We start from the raw sequence: 9,114 nt of genomic DNA, 5'->3' as shown, positions 1-9,114 counted from the left end.
CAGTCGTTAATATAAAAAAATTTACTCTGCACCTTTTGTGTGTTAGAGGCTGGAGATATCTGATGAAACAAGGAAAACATGGCTTACCCTTTAAATTTATATTGAGTTGAAAATATGCTGGGGAATTTCAACCCAACAGAGATGTAATAAAAATAACTAACATTATTTGGCACTGGTTAACTTGTTTAGCATTTATCAAAGGCAAGGCCAAAGCCATCTATTTCTGCCCACATCTCTGTGATACAGGTACCATGTTTATCTTATTTTAAGGAATACCACTGATGCTCAGAAGACTTAAATACTAGCTAAGGTCAAATATTTAAGAATTAGAATCAAATCTGGATCTTGAGCCCAGAGTTACCTGAATCCAAATTCTAACTCTTGTTACTTCTTTGTTTTGTTCCCCCTAAAGACATAGATGAGGAAACCCAAGGTAGATTGTCCTGGTTGGGCAACGTCCTGCTTGTTAGAGAATTTCTGAGGCTCTGTACAGTGGGTAAGGCCAGAATTTAATACATTTTTATAGTAAATAGGGACACTAAAGCAAAATCACCAGAGCAACAGAAAGGAGTGGTTGAACCAGAAACAGGGACAGGGTATGAGATGGGTAATGTCAGGACAGAAGAGGAATGTGGGTGAGTATGTGAAACAGGCTACCCAAGTTGAGTCAAAACCAGGTTGGCCCAGAGCAAAGCCAGGTCTGGCAGCCTGGTTGCTATTTATCTGACAATCTGTTGATAGATGTGTTGTTATAGCTTTTCCATAGTCACAACACTTTAAGGAGCAGAGTCATGCATTTGACCCTACCCAATGTAATTCATATCAATGAAGCCCGTCCTGCAACACTGGAGAATTACCCAACCCTCAGCATAACAATCCTCCTTTCTATATTTAGTAGAATCAGAAATTTTGGAAAGTCACTATTCTTTGTAAGAAAAGGCCTTTCCTTTGTCTTCAGACCTGAGATTTCCTCCATGAGGCTGAACATTTCACACTTTTTAAGTTCCATCCTCCAGATCTAGTCCTTTCAGCGTTGGTTCCAACCAATGCGTCCTGCACACCAATATGGTGTTAGATGGATACATTTGACTTAGTGAAATGAACTAGTTCTGTTAGCCCTTCCTTTAAAGGACATCAAGGATAATACCAATAGTTATAAAGATAATCATAACAAAAATCACTGTCATTTCTGAACCACTTCATGTTCTATTCAAAGTGCTTTCACAGCTATTATTACCTTCCTTTTTATTTTTGAGAGGTAACAAGGAATGGCTATGTATAAATGCTCATGTTAGCATTAGCCATTGGAAGTTCCAGATCTAGCTCCACAACTGATTAGCTATGTGACCCCGAAAAAATCATTTATCACTGATTCCAGCAATTTCCTTTTCTACAAAATGGTGACACTCTTTTCTGCCTACCCCATCTTCTGTCATGGAGACCAAAGATGTACATGAATCATATTTGCATAGCCCAGCACATGGGCCTTGAAGTCACACTGTTTAAGTTTGGCTCCTAGCTCCATTATTATCTTTATATCCATAGACAAGTTAATTAATCACTCTAATCCAAATTTTCCTATCTGTGAAATGGAGATAATCTTAGTACCTTTATTATTGAGTTGTTATGAGATAATGCATTAAAAAGATTTAACATAATGCCAGTTACATAGAAAGAGGTTAATGAATATTTTTATAAAATGCTATATAAAGATAACTGCTTGAAATTTTATTCATGAACAAATTCCCATACGGAAAAATAGTAACTTAATTTACATAGAAATTAAGTATTCTAAGACATTAAATGACATATGCAAAGTCATATTTAATCATAAGTCCTATTTTCTTGCCCTCTTGAGATTTTGATATATTTATCCGAATAACATTAAAAATAGAAATCATCTCTACCTATTATTTGGAAACACTTAGCATTTGCCAGGCATTATACTACGTGCTTTCTATACATATCTTGTTGGATTCTCCTAATAGTCCTGAAGATGAACTCCATGTGGCCTCCATTTTACACGTAAGAGACTGAATCTTTGAAAAGTTAATAACTTCCTGAAGTGGTAGACCCACTTTTTTTGGGGGGAGGAATAACTCCAAAGCTGCATCACTATAGGGGCCAGTGCTGTTAATTAACCATGATGCTATACTACTTCTCACAATGCAGTATTGCCAGAATATTAGTATTTGTTAGTCAATTATTCTCCATTTATTCACACAATCAGTTAAATAACCTCTAATATTTTATCCAATGATGTGATCAAAAAATAGTTGTTGAGTGGCTGGGAATGCCATCTTTGTCCTCCAGACACTTGATTGGGTCCTATGGAAACTGGAATACTTTTAAGACATGTAATTAATATATATTTGGCTAAGACTCATTTCTCAAAATTTTCCTAGCATACATAAATAAAGGGGCTGTAGAAGTGAGGGGGAGGGTATTAAATAAGATCTGAGCCTTGACAGGGGAATGCTGGCTGGCAGGGCACCGAAGGGCTTCACAGAGAGGCACCTCTTCGGTGACTATGGCATACCAGACTGGCCAATCCCAACACTTGACCTTGTCAGTGTCCTAGAAATAAATTGCACTTACACATGCTGAGTCATATAACTGAAGCTTACAGGAAGCTGCAAAGCATAAACCAAAGCATGTCTTTATAATTTACATTTAAAACTATAATTGTTACGAGAACTATATCAATTTTTTTTGCCAAAATAGTTCATTCTTTCCCTTTAATAAAACACGTGGGAAGTTCTAGTATAAAAATGTTACTTGCTTGTGCAAGGGAATAAAACACAGAGGAAGTATGTGGTTTAACAAAAATCATCACCTTCACAATCATTCAAGTACACCGAGCCTTTTTCCATAAGGAAATAACAGTGTAAGCACTTTACACGAATTATCTTATTTAATCTTAACAATAGCTTTATAAAACGGTACCTTTCTTATCCCTACTGTATAGATTGAGGAATTGAAGTTTGGAGATATTGGGCCACTTGCACCAAAATATCATTCTCTAATTCTGGAATCTTGACTTTAGATGCCAAGCTCTTAATCTTTATGCTATAATGTTGTGAGTATTTATTAAGAAGTAGCTAGGCATTCAGAACATGAAGAATAATAAGGTAGACACTGTTCCTTCCCAAGTGGAACTTACAGACTAATGAAAAAGGCAGGTATTCTACAGCTGCTTACTCACATAATGAAATCTTTAATTATAATTGTAATGAATCCACCAATAAGAAGACCACTCTCATCAAGGGGGACAGGGAATTATTCTTTGAGGAAATGAAATTTTGGCTGAGATCTGTAAAATCTGCCAGATGGGACTACAGGCAGGGGGCTAGCTCAGGTGGCAAGGAGCTAGATTTACCAAAGGAAACTAAAGAAGCACAGGGAGCCAGGTTGGAAATGGGACGAGATGAGTTTGAAGAGGTAGAGCCTAGTTTTACACCTTCCTAGCCACTCACAGAATTTTGAATGTTAAGCCATTAAAGAATTTTAATCTCAAAAGCGCTTAAAACAGAATCAGATCTGTGATTTAAAATGATGACAGGGCTTCCCTGGTGGCGCCGTGGTTAAGAATCCGCCTGCCAATGCAGGGGACAAGGGTTCGAGCCCTGGTCCGGGAAGATCCCACATGCCGCGGAGCCACTAAGCCCGTGCGCCATAACTACTGAGCCTGTGCTCTAGAGCCCGCGAACCACAACTACTGAGCCCACGTGCTGCAACTACTGAAGCCCGTGCGCCTAGAGCCCATGCTCTGCAACAAGAGAAGCCACTGCAACGAGAAGCCCGCACACAGCAACGAAGAGTAGCCCCTGCTCGCCACAACCGGAGAAAGCCTGCGCACAGCAACAAAGACCCAACGCAGCCAAAATAAATAAATTAATTAATTTAAAAAATATATATATAAAATAAAATAAAATGATGACAATAGGTACAATATGGAGAATGAATGAGGTGGTTGTGGGGAATCTAGTTGGAAGGTTGCAGTGGTCCAGCTAGTGATGAAGATAGCTTGGGCTATTATGTGGCTATTGAACTAACCATGAACAAATAGTTCAATATTGAGGAATCAGCGCTCTTTTGGGGACAATTTGTGTTGATACCTATGGTCTCAAAGCAAAATCTCTCAAGTAAGCTGCTATGTTACTTATACACATATGTATCTGTTGCTCTTTATTCAATCAACACTCTCAGAAGCATTAGATCCAGGAAGCTGTTGAACGTGTAAATGATTTTAAAAAATAACAATTATTTTGGTGACATTTTCTCTATTTAACATTTCTCTAGGAAATGTTAAATCATCAAAAAAAAACTTTTAAATAATAGTTTGGCATTTGTTATTGGATAGAGTCAGTGTAACAAGCCATCCTTCCAGGTTTAGCAACTTCAAGAACAGTGGTGGATATCATGCTTTTGATAAAGGACTATAGCTAAATAGTTGTGCATATGTCTTTTTGCTGGACAATAAGAACTCAAAGCTCATTTGGGGAGCAGAGGTCAAGCACTTGAGAAGGTACGTTTGATGGTTCAAATAGTAGGAAGTTTGATAGGCAGATATTCAATTCAGGTCAATCTATGATACAAAGTTATATATTTGGGATGAGTACTGTATGAAACAATAAAGAATGTGGTTGAAGAAACATTTCAACAACAAAAAGAAAAAGCAGCATAAGGCTGAGAGCACACAGCTACACTCTCCAATACATGCCATTTGTCAGATGTGGCTGTTTAGCACTTGAAATGTGGTTAATACTAATGGAGATGTGCTATCACTGTAACATAATATTCAGATTTCAAAGACTTAGTGCAAAAAAAAGAATGGAAAATCTCTCATTAATAATAATATTGATTACATGTTAAAATGATAATATTTTGGATCTATTGGTTTAAAAGAAATAAAAATAGAATTAAATTTTATTTATAAAATGAATTATAAATAAAAATTTGATTTCATCTGTCCTTTATGCCTTAAAAAATGTGGCTGTAAGAAATTTTAAATTGTATATGTAGTTCACATTACATTTCTATTGAACAGCACTGGTACAGAGAAAAGAGTAAAGGTAATTATCCCCAAAGAAATCTGGTTATTTGTAGAAAATTTTAAATAATTCTGCATTTATAAGATTTTTCTAAATATATAGAGAAAATGAGAGAATATAGATTGTGTGAAAGATATCAGATTGTGCCACAGCACTTACCAAGTTTAAGGATAATTTGGAGACTGAACAGCAGAAAAATTATTATTGAGTAATAATCTGTTATTGTATTAGTGTGCAATGCAATTTATGAATAATAGCGGATTTATTCCAGATTAGCACAAAGCAAGATTGTTCATTCCTATGAATTTACTGTAAAATTTATTATGTAGCTTGTATAAAATTTACTATATTTATATTAAATTACTATTAATTACTATATATTGATGTTAAGAAAAATGTCCTTTGAAACATAATTAAAAGGAAAGAGACCTAGTAGAGTTTGCAGCCAAGCTGGCAGTGTCTCAAAGTAAAACATCTGACATGAAGTAAATACTCAATAAATAATTAAGAATTGTTAGTAATAACTTTATCATATTCCTCAGTAACTAAGCAACATTCTCTGGACGCCTAGATTTATCCACTAATTCATTTATTTACTCAGCAAATTTTTGATGTTGATGGTGATTAGGAAAATGATGAAACACAGATACTATGATATTAAAAGCCATTTACCCATTTTTCAGCAGTGCTGTGGAGATTTGAGGTAATTTAACTGTAATTTAACCAAATAAAAATTCAGGAAAGAAACAGGAGCATATATCAAAATAGCCAGTGTTACCTTTTTACATACTCTAATCATCATTTATTTACCTACATAAATTGATGAAACTATTAATATATCTAAAACTAGATTCAACTGGAATTTTCGGTAAGCATTCTGTGTGTGTTTAAAAAGAAAATCTCTATTTGAATATACCTCCTACAGGAATTCAAATACAAAATGAGCTGTAGAGCATACCATACATAAACTCTGCACATTAAGTAAGCAGTTAAGCAGTTAAACCTACTTGGAGGAATGGATGGTATAAATTTCCTTCTATTCAGTCATAGGACCCTTCCTCTCCATTCTCACAAGCTTTGACCTTGGCCACCAATTAAGTTCTGATCCTGCCACTCCAGGACCTGGATGTCCTTAAAGACAACCTCCTGAACTTTTGGCTTTTGGTATTAACTTCTCTTTAAATGTAAGTGATCTTTCCTTTGAGCATTTGGGATTGTGATGGGTGTATGCTGGATTAGCTTATTACGGCCTCTTTTCAAAAACCTTAATATTTCAGTCATTTATGACAGATAGAACTTTGTCATTTCTCTCTGTGCCTCTTTGTCATAGCCATACTGTGTTTGAAGGCGGGTGTAATAAAGTGGAGCTGAAATGGGGATTCATTGACACCAACCCTGAAGAGAACATGCTCTACTCTAGTAGGTAATCTGAAAAACAAACATCATTTCTTATAGATATCATAAACACTGCCAACCTTGCTTTATGAGTAAACAAAATTTTTAAATGTAATTTAAAGTGCCTTTTCTAAAGCCAAAGTGTGCTAATCTATCATTTTACACACACACACACACACACACACACACACACACACACACCCCATTTATGGCTTTCTTGAGCCCTGTCTGAATTTTAGGATGCATAGTGGATTAGATAAATTATCTAGTGGGCAAGTGACAAGTTCCATGTTCCTGTTCATGCAAGGTATTTTACTCAGGGCAAAATTTGTCTCAAAGGTGTAAGATTTTAAATTATTTCTTTTCCAAAATTCTCCTTAGTTTCTATTTTGTTGGTTATAGCCTAATCTATTTAACTTTACATTGTTTTCAAGGGGAAATTATGCCCCTTTTGATACAAAGTCATGTGTTAAGGAAAAGCAGTCTTTGGGGAGAAAGAAGCAAACTAGTAAACCAAAAAATGAGACATTGTAATAGCAAATGTATTTTGAATTAGAGCATTGGAAAGAAAATAACAATCATTTTCATAAATAAGACACCAAGTTCAAATATTTATGTTCAACAGTCTATTTTCAGCCATCTTGATAATGAACTGGGCAGCCACCATTAACAATTTGTGATATGATCCTTGGGTCAAGATACCAGAAATACCACAGGCCTTCTGAAAGGTTGTGCCTTAATCTACATTTTGCTCAAGATCCCTTTCCAGTTCTAAGATCATCCAGTTTTATGAAAAAGAAAAAAAAGCAGGGAAAATTTGACCCTCTAGAGAATAGGAGTTATCATTTTACATTTCGCAGCACCAAGGAAGAAGTTTCAACGTCTTTTGTTTTAATTCATTTCAACATATTGAATACTTATTCAAATAGCAAGGTTACATAAGAAGAATGACGAAAGCATTTGGAAAAGACTAGCTTCGTTTATTTGAGACAACTTTGTGTCTGTACAAGAAAACAGATTGAAAGAATTCTCCAGATTATTTAGATAAACCTCAAAGTTGAGTAAGACTATGAGAAGGCAATGGTGTAGAAATTCTTCTGAGTTTTAAGCTAGTCTACAGTCCATAAAGCCCTGAGAAGTTTAACTATAGTCATTCTATTTCCACATAAAGTCATTTCAACAAAGCAACATCAATAATCTTAACATTGTGCTTCCTAGAACTCTCCAAAGAGTCCACTGAAATTCTCTTGGAAGGGATTGTTTTTAAAGTCCTCACCCATGAGAGGATCCAGGCAAGTCCACACCCCTCTGCCATTGACACATACCTTTGCGCATTGTCATTCAGGGCAAAGCGTGGTTCGTCTTTCATCAAAAAGACGGAATGAGTTTGGACTGGTACCTAAGCTTTCCACCTATTCCAGCAAGCTGAGTGCTTCCTTTCACTCCATATTTGTTTAATTGGCTCAACTGGAACCGATCTTAGAATTTGGACAAATATGAATGTTTGTTTTTGAAAGGGGTTGAGTCCAGACTAATAGAACTGAAACTTCTTCATGCTGGGTAGCAACTGACCCTTCTTCCCACTGGGAGATGAAAGAGATGCAGTTACTCCTTGGGCTTTACCGGCATAAAAAGCGAAGTAGAGGGCTTTCCCTGGTGGCGCAGTGGTTGAGAGTCCGCCTGCCGATGAAGGGGACGCGGGGTCGTGCCCCGGTCCAGGAGGATCCCACATGCCGCAGAGCGGCTGGGCCCGCGGGCCATGGCCGCTGAGCCTGCGCGTCTGGAGCCTGTGCTCCGCAATGGGAGAGGCCACAACAGTGAGAAGCCCGCGTACCGCAAAAAAATTGTGAAGGAGAAAATGGTGGCATTTCTGCCTCCATTATCCAGTACTTCTGGTGGAGTTTATGTTGCAGCAAAAAATAGAAATGAAGTTTTCCCTCTCCTGAGAACAAGGAAAATAAAGGGACCAGTGAACAGGCTAGAGAAGAAACATAAACTGGCCTGAGTTAATCAATCCTAGTTTTACCTGTTACTAATCTGTAGCGTCTGTAGTTAGATTTGTCCTTCACAAAGCTAACCTGTCACCTCTAATCCTGTGTAATTTAGGCAATTTACATTCTGCCCCTGGTATTTGCTCCCCCTGTAATCTCTTGTAGCAAATCACCCCTTGTAGCTGTTTGCATTTCAGAAAGGAGGTCGCAGACTGTTAACCCAGAGACTACGGGACCCAACTACTGGGTTGCCCGACTCCAGCAGTGACTGTTTTGAAATAATGCAAGAAGAAGACTGCTAGACGTTCACCATTTTGATCCTTATCACTCACTTCGGACTGAAAACTTCCCTGTAAGAATCCCTGTAATTCCTCAGGAAAGGGGGGCACAGTTCTTGAGGTGCTAGCCTACTGTGTCTTCCCTTTGCCTGGCAAGGAAAATAAAAAGCCTCTCTATTTCTTATCCTCCAAATCTCTGTCTCCATATTTCTATTTGGCATCAGTGCACAGGGAGCCAGAATTTGTTGGCAACATTTAGAGCTAAAATGTCTTCATTCTCCTCAGGTCTGTATGCCAAAGTTAACAGCAGGTCGAATCCCTTTGGCCTAAGGATTTTGTTTCCTCTGCTAGTTCCAAACCCTTTTTGGCCTCAAAAGTGAGTCAGGCTGGCCTCAA

The sequence above is a fragment of the Globicephala melas genome, chromosome 16, assembly GCF_963455315.2.
Source record: "Globicephala melas chromosome 16, mGloMel1.2, whole genome shotgun sequence".
NCBI classification, from domain to species: Eukaryota; Metazoa; Chordata; class Mammalia; order Artiodactyla; family Delphinidae; genus Globicephala; species Globicephala melas.
The sequence above is the reverse complement of the archived record's forward strand: the minus strand, read 5'-3'. Positions refer to the sequence as shown.